Genomic DNA, 17,173 nt, shown 5'->3' with positions numbered 1-17,173 from the left:
ATACATCTAGTGTAGTGTGAGAATGTGTAGGTCGACTCATTTAATGAAATCACTCTAAATTACTGGATGACAATAAATAAAATCTGTTGATATGTCAAGTGGTTGTCACTCATTGATCAAGGACCGCCTCATTTAACGAGGAGTCATATTCATATTGACATTCGTTGGTATATCAAAATAAAAACACATGGCTGTCTTTGCCAGTGTAGTTACGCATGGGCAAATTAAAAAACCTTTGACATAGCATATGCCTTACACCTTGCCCTGGCCACAGCAACCGTACCACAAGGATCAAGTCACAAACAGCCTAATCTTTCGTTGCAACTGAAGAAACCTAGATCCAAAGGGTTGGGAAAATATTGCTCTTACAAAAGCTTTGCAGTTTGCTTTCTTTGAAAAACTGTTCGAAGAGTAAAACATTTGAAAGGCAGTATTTCTGTCTGTTCTCTACTGGCCTTTCTGCATTAGTCCAAGGGGCATCCCAGCACCCACAAGTCTAGCACCACTGCTCCAAAATACCCCAGTTCTATGATATTTACCCTGCTTCCCACGACACAGAAAGGCTTTTGCAGAGTGTGCAGATTGTAATGTGGTCATTGTTCCCCAGGCTGGTTATGTGGTCTTTTCCCAGTGGCAAAGTCATTAACAGAGCTTTGTGTTTTGTTGGTGGTTCTGGCAGATACAGTGGACATAGAAGAACCACAGGTCCATAGGTTTGTCAGACTGTTGACTGTTGCTGATACTCTTCTTCCCGCTGTTCTTATTTGCCCCACTTTGGTTCAAGTTTTATTTCTAGTGCAAATAAATGACACTGTAGGGTAACAACAATGTTGTTTGATTTGTGGTATGCTTTTGTTGCTCAGTCACGCCTGCACTCACATGTCCATGTCTAACAGCTGCACCGTTATCTTCATCACTCGAGTTTGTCATTTCGACATTATATTATTTTATTTATTATTTATTTACTTGTACCGTGCCGATAGCCCAGAGGCATCTAGGCACCAAAACCGAGACACAGACAGTAAACCTGCGGTAAAACAGGACACATGGCAAGAAACATGATAGGAGCCCTACCTAAAATAACCTAGACATCAGGACTGGTTTCACTTAAAAAGGCACGTTTTAAGTTTTTTCTAAAATCAGTCTATTTCGACTCAAGTCTTAGTTGTAGAGGTAAGTTATACCATTTGGTTGCTGCCATTACTGGGAAGGCTTTGCCCATGTCTGTGGATCGCTTATGGGGTGTAACAATGATCTGGCCCAAGGCTTCCAATCTTAGGACTCGCACATATACAGCGTTAGAAACGTTTACATAATTATGCTATGTGTTAAATTGTTATACACATTATTCAGATGTTTACTTAATTTTGTGCTATAACTTTGAGCCCTTCCAGCCATCTGCTCTAAATGGAAAGCAAACGTCCTTGGCCAATCTGCCCTCGCACTGTTCCATTAACTCTAGTCAATTCACCCACTGCCATTTTCCCTTGCCAGGGTGCCAGCCCCATGGAGTAAGGCAATGCCTCCCATCGCCCCCTCCCTCTGCCTCCACTGATCTGCTGTGTGTGTTGTGAACTTTAGACTCACAAACAAATCATACATTGCAAAGAGGAACTAACATTAAAAAAAACATATTTGTGGTCTAGGCCTCCTCCAACACGCCCCCTCCGACCTCCACCATCAATCACTCCCAAAAAGTAAAACACGTTCACCAAAAATGGATCATTATTTCCTATGAATGTAATATTTAATTGCGTTTCAGTATGAAAACATGTGAGGATCGCAGAGCAGACCACAGGATGCTCCAGATTCTTCCAGTCATAAGGATGTAGTTAATAACCAAAGGAAATGAGTGTGTGCAAGTGGTATACTGACTATCCTGTTGCCCACAGTAAAGGACATGCCTTTCTCTATCATCCTTTTGACCTGGAAGTAATTGGTTTGCGAGAAGTAATTGTTTTGTGACAAATAGTATTTTGCAGGTATATTTCTCCGCCCCCATTTCTTTGGTTTGGTAGCTATAATACGTGAGTGGAATTTGTTCTTTGGCTACAGTTGTTGCGGTGGTGGGGTGAAAAACACAGCACTTTCAGACGTCCATTTATCGCGCTAATACAGCATATGAGTTTTGTACTTACAAAACCCAATTTGAGTATATGAAATGGCACCTACCAACAAAAAAAAGTCCCATGCATTTTCCACACCTGTATTCGACATTACGAAAGCATGCAAAACGTTTTATCATGAGATCCAGCTGCCGCTGCTGGAAATTGGACCAAGGTTTTAGCCGATTCCCCACATCACTGAATATTTGCAGGATTTGATGGCACTCTCCATCTCCCCAATCTACTCCAACTGCTACACCATCACCTATCCTCCCTCTCTCACTAAATCTGGACAGAAAAAACATAAAAAACACAACCTTGCTGCAAACCCTGGCCTCCCAATTGCAGACATCTGTCAGTGCATCCTCAAGAGAAATCTTCACTGAAATCGTCTTCTCTGTCCCATCGCTTGACCTATGGACCTCACTGCCACTCTCCCACCTTATTCTTCCACAATAATTGATATGATATGGCATTTATAAAGCGCCTATACACAAGTGTTTTAATGCCATTAATGGCGGCACCAAGTGGGAAGTCCTCCTTGCAGGCTTCCTCTCATCTCGCTGCTACATTAATGCCTACCTCACGGGCACGGTCCTGGTTCTAGGCCCTCAGGCCAACCTCCTTCTCTTTGACCGGATCCTTCCATCTCTTATCAATGTCCTTCCTTCCCATGCCTCTCCCTCCTCTACCCCCTCTTCTCCACCACCTCTGATGGAAGCCCCAGGCCCTGACTCAAAAAACCTTCAAAGACAGCAAACGTCTCCACCAGCGACCCTTAGCGTATTCACAGCCGTCAAATCCTCTGCTGACATATGCCTTCTCCTTGAAGACACTTTAAGTTTAGTTTAGTGTATTTGCTTATATAGCGCACCGAACCCAGAGGTATCTGGGCACTTTTAATTGAATATACAACAATTGTTACAGGATAGTACAATTATTACAAGAACACACAGTAGTCTTATACATTGATAGAAGAATACAATAATATACAGGGCAGGCAACTGACTTGTGTTACAGATCAAAGTCACATGTCTTTCCTAACAGGAAAGTAATATATGGTTATATGCAGTGTTATATATAGCTGTGGACACTGACCTGGACATACTTGCACTCACTGAAACTTGGTTCAATGCCAGCTCAGTTACGTCCTTTGACTCACTCCTATCCGACGGCTTTAAGATCACCTCAAAGTCTTGACCCCACCATGCTGGCGGAGGGGTTGGCTTAATTTTCCCAGATTAGATTCCTTCTTCTATCCTGCCCACTCACTCCTTTTCATCCTTTGAGAGCCTAGTATGCAAATTGGTCATTTCTCCTTCCATCACCTTGACCGTTGCTTCCATCTACCGGTCCCCAGGCACTTCTCCTCTGTTCCTCTCGGAGTGGGTGGACTTCTGTTCCCCTCTACTCTCTGCCACCTGCTACTACTTGGTGACTTCAACTTCCATCTAGACTCATCTTGCACATCAACTACCCTCTTCACTGATCTCTGCTCCTCCCTATCCCTCTTCATTCTTCCCTCTGGTCCTACCCATTCTGCCGGACACACGCTAGATGCCATCATCAACTCCAACCTCACTCTCTCTACTCCCCTGGTCACCCCTCTCTCCTGGTCTGACCACTCTCTCCTCACCACTCATCTGGGTCCCTATGGCCCTGTGACCACCCCTCCTAAAGCTCTGCTAAGCTCGTTCATGAACATCCGTCCGATGAAACGAGTGTCAACGGATGCCTTCTCTTCCACTTTCATTCCCCCTTGCCCACCCAACGCAGACTATTCCACTGATTCTGCCCTCAGCAACCTATATCTGTCCATTACCAACACCAGTGACATCCTTGCCCCAGTCACCAGCATGTGTCTGAAACCTGCCTCCAAGCATAACACCTGTTACATCTCCAAACTTGCAGACCAAAAATGTACGTGCAAGGCTGCTGATTGGAAGTGGCACACTTCAGGCTCACCCTCTGACAAACTGCCCTGCCGCCTGTTCCAGAGACACTACAGACTCTCCATCCATGCCAACAAAAGAACACACATTCAGGCACGAGTGTCCAATGCCTCCAACAACACGGCTGAACTCTTCAAAATCTGCAGGGAACTTGCCAACCCGCCAGCAGTAGCCGGAGCCCCTACTCCTTCCCAGGCCCTTTGCAATGTCCTCGTCTCTCACTTCATTTCCATAACCCAGGACATACTGAACAGCCTTGTCACACACTCCTCAAACCCAACCCTTCACCCTATGCCCCCTCTACCACTCACCCTCCTCCTTCCTCCTTCTCCTCCATCGCTACTGTCTGCCCTGAAGAAGTCACCATAGTTGTCGACTCCATGAAGGTCTCTTCTAAATAGGTTGCACCTTGCTCTTCCAGAACCATCAAGGACAACATCTCCTTTCTCGCCCCTGCTCTTGCTGATCTCTGTAACCACTCTTTTGAGACTGGTTCTTTTCAATCCTCCCTCAAGCACTGTAACGCTCACCTGGTATCCACAGGGACGTCATTCAGCCTGTTCTGACCTCTTACAACCTTGAACCCTTCTCTGGAGTCTACTCGACTGGAGACTGGGCCTGAAACACAGGATTGGTAGAGTTTAACTCCCTATTGTCTCTGTGTGCTTGAACCCCTTCTTCCCCGGGGTCCAACCCTTCCCTTTGATCCACAGCTCACCTTATTTCCTTGGAAAGTGTGCTCTCCGTCCTTCTTTCAGCGCAGGGGTGCGTTGATTGATGCAGGCTTGTTGCTGCCTAGTTACTTCACTGGCAAGAGTCCGACAGGTAAGTATAATGAGACTTTTGAACAGCTCTCTAACTTCGTTCCTTTCCTCCCTTAGATGATGGCCGGCGTCCGGGGATGGCGACGTCCTGCTGAGATGAGTAACGCTGAAGGGGAGTGAGAGCGCGATGCGCAATGTGACCCTTTCGTATTTGTATTGAACTGAGTTCTTTTTCTGTGTCTTTTAGGTGCCACAACGTTTTCAGCGTGGATGCCGGTTATGAAGAAGAAATGCGGTGAGTAAGCGTGGTATGAGGCGTCTCTAGATGTTTCCACGCTAACCTGGAGTGTCTTTTCCCTCTTGCAGATGGATGAGAAGTTGCGGAGAGCGGCTGGGATTCAGGTAAGCGTTTGAAGCTCGTACAGTCTTTAAAAATAAGCAAAGATTTACTGAATGCTTACTAATGCCTTTTTTCTGTTCTTTTCCCTTTTCCTTAGGAAGTGGCGTGCCGGAATCGGAATGACACTGCCAAAGATGCCCGTAGAACAGAAGGAGAGATGAATGATGGGCAGAAGCACCGCAAGGTAAGGCTGTTCCTAACGGTGTTCTTGTTCTTGCAGGAGCTGAGTGCAGAAGAAAGATGCAGGCCTACTGGAGACCGATCCGAACACGGTGAGTGTCACGCTGCAGGTGCAGAAAGCACAAAGCATGTTTCTCAGCCTGGGTGTGGCTTAAATAGTCTCTGGGTATCCCAGGTGTCTCTGGGCTGAACCACACCCAAAAGACTAGACTGCACATGCAGTTCTGGGAACTGAAATATGTGGGGGCAGCCATCTTGCATCAATGCACTACAAGTCCAATCCCCAATGTTATCCTATGGGAGTGAATGAGTCTGGTGCCACAAGCGCCAAGTCTGACTCCAAGTGGGTCTTTGGAGGGATGGAGAGGCCCTTGAGGGCCATGTAAGTGATCGTGGCCTGGCTCCAGCCTGACACCTTGGAGGGCTGGGGACAAGAGGGGCAGGAATCCTGACAGCCACTCACCTGTGCGCCTCCTCCTTGAAAAACCCTCTTCAGACGCTTCCTGACCAGCCAACTACTGCCCCATTTCCATCACCTCTTTCCTGGAGAAACTGCTTGAGAAGTTGGCCCTCCCCCCAACTAAACTCTCATACCGAACTTGTTGGTGACCTACATGACCACCAGTCTGGATTCCGAGCATCCAGAGGCATGGACACTGCTCTTCTGAACATCTGGCAAGAACTGCTCGCATCCCTTGATTCCAACTCCCCTGCTGTCCTCATCCTCCTGGATCTCTCTTCTGCATTTGACACTGTGGGTCCATGATGCCCTTGGTATCTCTGAGTGGGCATTGGACTGGCTTACCTTCTTCCTAACTGGCCGTTCCTCCAAAACCATCCTGGGCCCTTTCTACTCCCCTACTTCCTCCTCCACCTGTGGCGTCCCCCAGGGCTCCATTCTTTTACCCTGGCTCTTTAACATATAGCTTTCTCTGTTGCAACGCCTCATTTCCACCTTCTTCCCCAACTTCCAGTGCTACTTTGATGACACAGAACTCTTCTTCAAACTTCCTACTGATGCCCTTATAGCTTCCTTCTTCCCTGACTGCATCTTTGCCATCCAGGCCTGGTGCACTGCTAATGACCTCTGCCTCAATGCCAGCAAAACAGAGATTCTACCTATTGGGTCCCCTGCACCCTACATCTTCCCATCACTCTGGCCTTCCTCAATGGGCTTCCCCCTGCTCCCTCCTCTCCCTCCTCTGAAGCCAGGAATCTTGGAGTTATCTTCAGCTCCTCCCTTTCTTTCATTCCTCATATTCAGAACATTTCCAAGAAGTCCCACTTTCAGCTCTTCCTTCTCAAAGGAACTCTACCCTTCCTCACCTTCACACAGAGACTCAATGTTACCCATGCTCTGATTCTCTCCAGGCTAGACTATTGCAATAGCCTCCTCCTTAACCTTCCTTCATCCACCCTGCGACCCCTCCAGCTAAACCAGAATAGGGCAGCAAGTCTTATCGTTGGTCTCAAGCCAAGGGACCGCATCTCTCCTGCCCTACAAAGCCATCACTGGTTCCCGGTCTCAGCACGGATTACATTCAAATCCCTCTGTAAAATCCACAAGACTATCTGGGGCCGGGGACCACTCTATCTTCAACACTTCCTGACCAAATACTCCCCTTCTAGAATCCTGCATTCCTCTGGCACCAACTCCCTGCGTGTGAAGGGGTTTGCTAAACAGAAAGCTTGTGGTCGATCACCTTTCTCGGCGGGCGCCCTCCTGTGGAATAGCCCCCCCTCCCTGTGTGTAGTGAGCAGGAGCTCCTTAAATTCCAAAAAAACCTTAAGACCTTTCTTTTTTACCTCTTCCTTCTCGTCCTCTCTTCCCTGCTAATTCATACTGTACAGTGACTGATGTGCAGGGCCCTTATGTATCCTCGGGGCCCTGACCCCCCCACATCTATCATCCCAGCCACTGTCTATTCACTGCACTTACTTAGGGCCACCCTTCTCCAAGGGAGGTAGCACTTGTGTTTCTCTTCATATCACTTCACCCCAAGCACTTCTCCATGAGCACCACAGCACCCATCCCTTACAGCCTCCCCTCTGCACTTGCACGTCTGAACCCTCACAAGGTATAGAAGGTTTGTCGCCCCTCCCTGTTATTCTCATTTGTTTTACTATTAATTCAATTATTTATCTTTGTTGTAATTCATTGGCTACCGTCCCCTGTCCCCACCCTGTTGCCCTGTGGGCACTTTGAAACAGTTTTGCTAATTGTATAAGTGCCTAACAAATGACCAATAAATAAATTAATCCCATAACCCCCTCCAACCTATAGCGAAGATTGGGCAATTCTGAAAGTCTAAGCAGTTTGTAAAATATGTGCCATAAAGGAATTTCCTTCAGGTTTTAGAGCCCTCTTTTCTGGAACACTTAAAGCCCTCACCTCCATGTCTTAGCCAGGCTCCCATCCTGCAAATGTGATTGGGTGACACCATTTCCGGCAAAGCCTTCGAAACTCATCCAGGTGCTGTCAACCCCTTAGCTCCATCCGCAATCCACAGGAAGTGAAGAGGTCCCAACGACTGGTCGCATGATTCCTTGTCTCCTGAAATATCACAGGTCAAAATATGAGCCAACAATATCATCAACAGCGCACAGTGTGGGTTCTACAACCGTTTCTAGGAAACCCCCGACGAACAGGAAGACGAAGTGGGTATAAAACCATGTAGTGGGGTTTTATTTTTTTACAACACAATTGATTAAACACATCCATAAATGCATTACTTTTATTTGATTTGAGTTTTTTTTTAAATCATATTAAAGGCAGATGGGCGACTGCTTGGAGGTTTTTGCTCCTTATGAGGACAGGCGGGCGATGATAAGGCTGACGGGAGTGAGAGAGGTGGGGTGGAAAAGGACATGTATAGGATCTGTATGCAATAGGAACAGGTGAATCTTTATCACTCTACAGAAATTCATATAATGCAGATTGAAATGTTGGTGCAGCAGCCTTTCAGTAAACATAAAATAGTATGTGGGACTTATGACATAGGAGCGGAAGGTGTGAGAAACTTGGGACCAATTGACTTATTATCCAATTTGGGCAAAAAGGGTTAGGGCCCCACCTCCACTGGTAGCCCCTGTGTGGCCTATGGCACTTCCTGCCTTTGCAATGTCTGGGCCCTGGGCAGGGAGCAGGCAAGGCAGTGGGAACTGGGCAAAGTTGCCGCAAATGTTCACGACTTCTGTGTGTGCCTGATGTTAGGGAGGAATGATATGGCAGTGAAGAGAACAACAACATTTTTATGAAAGGAGGGCTGGAGGGTGGTAGACATAAAAAAGGGAAAATGAGTAAGAGAGTGAAGGAAGTGAGCAAAGGAACTGATTTAAGTCGGGTGTGAACAAAAGGCACTAAGGGCGGAAGAAGGATAGCAAGGGAAGGAAAGGAGTAAAGAAAGGAAGAGGAGGCATGAAGTGTATTTTGTTGTAGGTGGATATTATGCCTGGAGGAAGGAAGTGAGGGAAGGGAGTGAAAGAAGGGAAAAGGACGAAACTTGGGAATGGAAGGAGTGATGAGAGAAATGGAATGGTGAAGTGTCTAGTTAGACACTTGGAACAGCTTGGTTGGCATTCAACAAAACTACACAATAAACTACACAATAATCAAAACTCAACAACACTCAATCTATGTCTCCTAACAATTCTGCAACATCTTTCGCAATTCCTTTGAATCTATCACCAGCAGAACAAAAGCTTTATGTCAGTGGTGGTTGATCCATTTTTTAATTGGAGGGGCATAACATTTTCCATGAAGGCGATGGAGCGACTGGACATAGCGAGGAAGCCCGAACCAACAAGGGGAGCTTGGGGCATTTCTCCCTCCACGATAAAAAGTTTTAAATAATGGGTTAACATTTTGCAGCATGCATTCTGTGAAAAAATGGGTAAAAAGCCACACATTTTATGATCTGTTTCGTAGGGTAAAAACCTACATGAATACATTAGGTGTCAAGTCACCAACAGTGAGCCTGTCCTGACTTTTTACAGGGAACTGAAGTCTTCAGCTTCTCTTCCCTGGCATTTTGCTCATTTTGTTATGGAGAAAGTGATCTTTCAGTCTTCAGACTATCAGTATTGAGGATACATTTGTATCACCCTAGTCTTCTACACTTGGGATTTTTGGTTACTTCTATATGTGCCTAAAGACAAGCTGGTGGCAGCAAACATATTTTTACCATTTTTTGCATTATTTCTAGTGTGCACATTCTCGTTTTGCCGCACATGGCTACTGAACGTGACTAGTCTCCTAAAATGCCCCCGCCACCAGATGTTTGCGTGTTCTTTGGCCATATTGTTGTTTGGTCTTCTCCTTGTCTGACTAGCTCAGGAAATTTCATATAAGGTTATGCACGTGCCCGGGAAAGCTGCTGCTTTCGCGGGCTATTGATGCCTTTGTGTGTGCTTGTCCCAGGAAGGGGTGAGACATTCCACATCCATGGTGTCTGAAAGGCTAAATGAGTGGCATGAGTGAAACCCACAGTGGTTTCTGATTGGACCATTGCTGTTTTAACAACAACAGTTTTTTCCAATTGACTCATTAGGTTACCCACAGAAGAGCCAAAACATTGTAGAATTGTTCATCGTGGTACCCAGTCCAGCACTGAAAAGCCTGATATTGTGCGTGTCCATCAAATTTCGATTCTCCCTCCCCATTTACTTGCAGTCTGATTGGGCCTCCCTTAATATGTGCAAATAGAGCGATATTAAAAAATACCTTTAAAATGCAGTGATCACTCCATTTATTTTCTGTAATTTTCAAATCAGTACAGGTTTCAAATAAACAATGGGCCACAAAAAAATAGTCCAACGTAGACTTACTAAGTCTCCGATGCCATGTGAATTGACCCTTAGATGCTCCTCGAACCTGTCCAATCAATAAATGTAAACTAACTGATGCTAGACAAGTAACCCACTACTGTCCTGCCACTATATGATATATCATTTATAATGTTTAGATGTCACCTTCATAGATCAGACTTGTCTAGAAACATTGTGAGATGTTGTCAGAGATAAAGAGGAGAATGGAGAAGAAGAGGGGGAGGCAGCCTCAGGGAGCCGTGAGAGATAGAGGGAGAGGAAGAGGAGAGTGAGGACAGGATGTCCTGAGCTTTAGTGATGAAGTGAGAAGCCAGAGCCGTACGGAGGGCCTGGGAGGTAACAGGAGAGGTGGAGACTGCAGAAGAATTGGCCAGCTCCTTGCAAATTTGAAAGAGTTTGGCCGTGTTGTTAGAGGTCGCAGCAGAGACACGGCTTGAATGTGGACTCTCTTCTTGGACAGGACAGAGAGTCTGTATTGCCTTTTGAGCTGGCAACAGGCCAGTTTATCAGAGGATGTGCCCGAAGCCCATCACTTCAGCTCAGCCACCCTTCACTTGCATTTCAGGGCAGCGAGGTCAGAGTCATACCAAGAGTTGTGCTTGGACAGGACAGGGGCAAGGATGTACAGAGTGTTTCAAATAGAAAGATGCAGGTTAGAGAGGGTTGTGTCAGAGTGTGAGTCAGCTGCCAGAGTAGGCGGAGCAGAGAACATCGAGGCAAAGACATCCACTGACACACGCTTCATGGGCCGAATGACCGAGAAGGTAGGTGGCCGTGCTGTGGTGGGATTTGCCTGAGAAACATGAAGTTTCAGGTGAAAGGAAAGCAGAAAGTGGTCAGTCCAAGAGAGAGGATTGGTGAGAGAGTTAGAGCGGGGATGTCTGAGGAGATGAGAACATCCAAGGTGTGTCCGGCAGAGTGTTGTTGACCAGAGGATAGAATGGAGAGAGAGAGTGTCGCAGAGATTGAGGAAGGGCCCAGAGGATGGATTTGAAGCATTGAGGTGGACATTGAGGTCTCCGCAGAGGAGAAGTTGAGAGGTAGAGGAAAGAAGAAAAGAGGAGAGGTCAGCCCACTCTGAGAGGGAAAGGGCAACCTGGTCAGGTGGCCTGTAGATGGTGGCCACAGTCAGAGAGAGGGCAGGAGAGATAGATGGCCAGCAGACCAGTTATTCAAAGGAGGAGTAGGCATGCATAGGAATGACAGGATCAGGGACCCACTGTGGAAAGATCAGAGCTAGTCCACCTCCGGGTCGTTGGTTCTTGGCTAGGAGAGGATTTTGTAGCCATCAGGGAGGAGAGTGTGAAATCTTGTGACAGAACTGATGTGAACCATGTCTCGGTGAAAGCAAGGACATTAAGGTCAAGTTCTTCGAGGAGGTAGCAGATGTCAGAGGAGTGTTTGACAGCAGAGCGAGAGTTGAGAGAAGTGATGTGGAGTAGGTTGCCACATTTGAAACACTTCCTGGGTGGTGTACAGGCTTAAGGTACACCCAGCCGAAGTTGTTGATGGCCCCGAGTGTGTGCAGAGATGGTAGCCAGAGGTGGTAACACAAGGTGGCATAGTAGCCAGAGAGATTCTAGTAGGAGTAGCAGGAGAAGGAAGGAAGTTGATAAGATGCAGGAGATGCCTATCAAAAAGGAGGAGATTGGGCTGAGGGCCCTGGACCAAGACAGTGCCTATCAGATAGGATATGACATGATATGATAAGTAATTTATAACGTGACTGTACACAAGTGTTTCTAGGCGCGACAAGACAAGGAGGGGGAAACAGAAGGAGGGGGAAACAACGATCTTACTAGGTCTTGTGTCATTCAGATCACACAAGTGTGGGGAAGAGGGAGGAGAAAAGTGCCAGGGGGTGGGAGGGAAGTGCAGGTAACTCGATAAGTGCTGCCGGAGACAGCTCATAAGCGCAGAGAGAAGGGACTGTAGGGTTGCAGATACAGACCCTTAAGTTCTGGTGGAGCCCAGAGGCAGAGCAAGGGCAACTGGACATGCAGGAGCATGAGCCCAAGTTCAGTGGGTGGTCAGGTGATCAGTGCGCAGAGCAATCAGGGACATCAGCAGAGGAGAGGAAGAGAGAAAGCAGAAGCGAAAAGGAAAGTCTTGAGTTGCTTTCGGAACCAGAGTTAGTTCTGCTCAAGTTTGAGAGAGGCAGGGAGGCTGTTCCAGAGGGAGGTCCCAGGCGAGGAGAGAGTTATGACCCCCACTCTCTGCTTGGAGAAGCATCTGACCCTCAGAGCTGAGAGCTAGAGAAGGATGATGTTTAGGAAGAGAAAGCTGGAAGTAGTGCGGTTCCAGGCACCAGAAAGCATTGTGGACGATGCAAAGGGTGTTGAACCTGATCCTTGCAGCTGCAGGGAGCCAGTGAAGAGATTTCAGAGCTGGGTAGATATTATCCCTGGGCTTGAGGCCAAGGACAAGTCTTGCAGTCCTATTCTGGACAAGCTGTGGAGGTCGAAGAGTAGTGACAGGTATATTTAGAAAGTAGCTGTTGCAATAGTTGAGCCTAGAGAGGACCAGGGCTCTGTAGACAGTGCGCTTCTTGGGGAAAGTGAGATAAGGCAGAATACCTCTGAGGAGGTGCAGCTGATAGTGTGACTTCTTAGAGAAGTTGGAGATGTGAGGAGAAAAGGAGAGGGTGGAGTCGAAGAAGACCCCAAGGTTCTTAGCCTCACAGGAAAGAGCAGGAAGAGGGATGGTGGACATTATTGATGGTCTTGGAGGAGTGGAAGGAGGGCAAAAGGACCTCCCACCGAGTGCCACGATTAACAGGAGAGGAAGAGATAGGAGAGAGAGAGCTGAGACCATATGAGGGGTCCATAGGTCTGGTGAGGGAACAACAAAGAGGATGCTGGTGGGCGTCTGTCACTGATGTAGGTATCAGCGATAGGGAGGCCTGGGTTGGAGATCAGGACGTCCTTCTTGAACTTCTTCCTTCTAAACTTAGTGAAAGGGATTGGATAGGAGATAGAGTAGCAGTAAGAGAAGATGGGAGAAACGGAAAGCACCATAGAGTGTGCAAGGTGGAAAGTAGGGGGAGGAGGGAGCGAAAGAGAGGACAGATGCAAAGCTCACACTGCACAACACAGGATGTGCAATGGCTGGGCAGGGGTCACACCGTAAGGAACACAGAGGAGGAGCAGACAGGTTAAAACACAACAGTACAATGGTACCTCCAGTGGGTTGGGGGATCTAGAGAGTGGGACACAGCCTAATGTACACAGTTCACAGTACAACAGTCACCAGAGTGAGAGGGGAACTTGTAGAGTGGGAGAGAGCCTAATGGTACTCAGTTCACAGTACAACTGTAACCCCAGTGGATGGGAACCTAGAGATTGTGAGAGAGCCTAATGGGACACAGTTCACAGTACAACAGTAACCACAGTGGATGGGAACCTAGAGAGTGGGAGAGAGCCTAATGAGACACAATTCACAGTACAACAGTAACTACAGTGGATGGGAACCTAGAGAGTGGGAGAGAGCCTAATGGGACACAGTTCACAGTACAACAGTAACCACAGTCGATGGGAACATAGAGAGAGCCTAATGGGACCCAGCTCACAGTAAACAGTAACCACAATTGAGGGGACCTGGAGAAGGGACACAATACACAAAGTATGGCTAAACGCTAGAGGGGAGAGCCTAAGATTGTGCAGATAATGAGGAGATGGGATGTTATCCTTTAAAGGAAAAGAAGAGGCGAAGCATGTTAATCCAACATACGAGCCCCACGCTTATGACAGTGAGGATAATGTGGAATAGCGTAAAAGCAGAGAATGTAAATATATATAGACATGGGATGAAAGTAAACACCTTGATGAGAAAAAGGATAGAGGACAGACAGATGGCGATAGGGGAAGAAGCAATGAGACAAAGGAAAGTGAAAGACAAAGCGAAGGGAGTAATGATAGTACAGAATGAATGGATGGGAGGACAGATATTACTTAAGCTAGATGATAAGGGCATTGATGGGGTTTGAGAAAGAGAAGAAAGAAAAGAGTGGGAAAAGAAAGAAAGAGAACACGAGAGAGCATAGAAAGAAGAGAAGGAAAAAGAGGGGAAGCAAAAGGAAATTGAATAAGGTATGAGGCAAGGAAAGAGAAGGATAGACTAGAAGAGAAGCGAGAGGAGATAGAAATGCAAAGGTTGAAAGTATGTAGGTTGAAAAGTACACAAGAGGGAGAAGAGGTGAGAGTTATGAGTAGAAGGGATGAAGAGATTAACAGAAGTAGGGGACTAAAGGATGACGAGATAGATTATCTATTTAATAGAAGCATAGTGCTGATCGAAGCACGAGAACGATCTGAGGAAGAGAGGGGGTCACAACTGCCCCACAGGAAGCCGCAGTGAATACCGTGAATACAGACATGGGCTGACGGGCATAAAGCAGAAGATATAGGGAAGAGGATTTAAATAGGCAAACGAGGGATAAAAATGGGTTTAAGACCAAAGAGAATTTTGAAAGGATCTTTATCGAGGGAAATAGGAGGTAGGTCATATGATGACATGACAGACAAGCATAGAAAGCTGTCTTTAGGTAGACTGGATCTTGATTATGTGGAAAGGGATGAAAGCCATACAAGCTGGGGCATAATTATGTCAGACGGAGACAGGGAAGAAAACAAGAAAGCATGAAGAGCGGGTACAGGAGGCATTTATAAAGTTTTGAGTGTAGAAAAAGGGGTAAAATGGTCAGACCTAGAGGACCCTAAAGAAAAAACACCAGAAACAACACCATATACTGAGAGGCCACAACAAGCAGTAAGGTTGCGCAGTGCAGGGGATGCATCTCCGGTTTATGTGAACAGATTAAGTCCACTACCAGGACAAAGACAAATGGGTGAGTTTAGCCCCACCTGGAAAACACACAGTGTAGGTGGGTATGTTAATGGATCAGGGTTTTCACAATTCCCATTATTAGAGAAAGGGGGAGAACAACCATGATATATTACATGGACACAAATGGATAAGGATCATTTGAAATTCAAATGACCTAGTTTGACTTCAGGTGCGGGAAAATGGATTTATGAGTTAGAAAGAAGGACATCATGAATGACGTTAGCAATAGGTGACAAAAAAGGCCTGCTGGCAGCCATTCTAGGAGAGAGGGCTGATGACATTTGGAAACGAGCGGAGTATGCGGGTGTGACTGCACAAAACATGACACATGATGGAGCGCCATTTAATAATTGCAGAGCAGATGTATGGCGGGCGCTCAGAGTACATTATCCTGATACATAAGATATGGGTGCGATTATGACTCGGAAAATGATGGTCGAGGATGAAGATCCTGTTGCCTTTATTCAAGATATTCAAGAGAGATGATGTTTTGAGACGAGAGAGTTGTGGGCAAAAATTTGGCATTATTTTACCACATTTTGTGCCAGAACTGCCCAAGTTAGTGCAAAGGTAGATGAAGAAACAAGTAGCGATGGAAGCGAAGCCATGGCCAGAAATACAATTGACTGTATGTGCACCATTGCCGATTGTTATAGGAGAAGAACAAGAGGAAAGCTGAGAGTAGAAAACAGGAAGAAGCAAAGGTAGTTCCTAAAAAATGGTCAAAATTTGCCATAGATGGAGCAATTTTGACGAGTAGTGAAGGGGTGGCACACAAGAGATGTGACCTGTGCAGCAAGGTAATGTAGTATACTCTATGGATCAGACTGGGTATCGTTTTTGGCCAAGTGGGAATGGACCTAGAGGATGAGGTGGATTTCAGATCCCTCAGGGAGGAGGAGGATTTAATGGCGGACAGCCGCAGCAAATTTGGAATTGTGGAAAGATAGGATACATAGCCAGAACATGCAGAAGTAGAGGAGGTATGCAGCAAAATTGACAAGCTCCAAGAGGGGGGATGGGCTGTGTCCAAGAGGGGATGGACAATACAGAACCACAGGAGTATTATGCAAAAGATCACACACAAAATCAGGCAAGTGTACCACAACCACAGCAAACACAGCAAGCTCCATTTCAAATGCAATCGCCACATGGGCAATCACAGCAAGCGCCTATGCAAACACAACAGATACAAACTCAGCAGGCGCAGACACACCAGGCCATGGTACCACAATGGAATACAAATGCAGGAGTCCGGCAAATACCCACACCTAAATTAGGGAGTATGACCGTGGCAGGAGGAACTCCTTTCACAAGTACAGGTGGATGAATTTATATCCACAATAGGACAGCCCACAAAGTGACCTGATGTGTTTATTACTATTAGTTACACCGGACCCCCAAGAGGAAACAAGGGTCAAGGTAACGATAGGAGGAAAGACATTTTCATTCATTATAGACACTGGAGCAACTTGTTCCTGTGTCCGTGAAGGAAAATACCCAATGTCATGCATCGCCATGGACCTGTCAGTGGAAAACAACAATGCTCAATCAATCAGGACATTACAGACAAAAGATGATAAGAAGGACCCCAAGTCCACACCGCAGATTAACCCTACATGAAACAAAAATTCAATTGTAAACAGCTGTATTTATTACATTTTTCATCAATATTAAAATACATATTAAACTGTCATGAGCTCATATTGAATATAAACGTAATATAGCTAAATAAAGTGCATCATCATAAAGTGCATGTTAGGAAAAAACAAGAGTGAAAAACCATCTAGTTGATCCACATTGCTGATTCACAGGTACAATGGCAGAAACCCTGAGTGAGTGAAGGGGATCACTCAAGAGGGAAAAACCAACAGTTACCTGTGAAGTATTTGTTAAAGCAGAAATAAACCAATCACACAAAAATCAAAAACACACAAAAGCTAACCATAGGATGCCGTGCGTCAACTACTAAGGTGTCAAGGCAATAAAATACATACAATAAGCCTGGCACAAATAGCTAATAGTAGTTTCGATGATCGAGCACATCTAACTTTATTGTAGTTGATGCCCATCTTCTTCAGGACAAAGCATTCCCATAAA

This window comes from Ambystoma mexicanum, chromosome 6q (genome assembly GCF_040938575.1).
Source record: "Ambystoma mexicanum isolate Mex_15411 chromosome 6q, UKY_AmexF1_1, whole genome shotgun sequence".
Lineage (NCBI taxonomy): Eukaryota > Metazoa > Chordata > Amphibia > Caudata > Ambystomatidae > Ambystoma > Ambystoma mexicanum.
The sequence above is the reverse complement of the archived record's forward strand: the minus strand, read 5'-3'. Positions refer to the sequence as shown.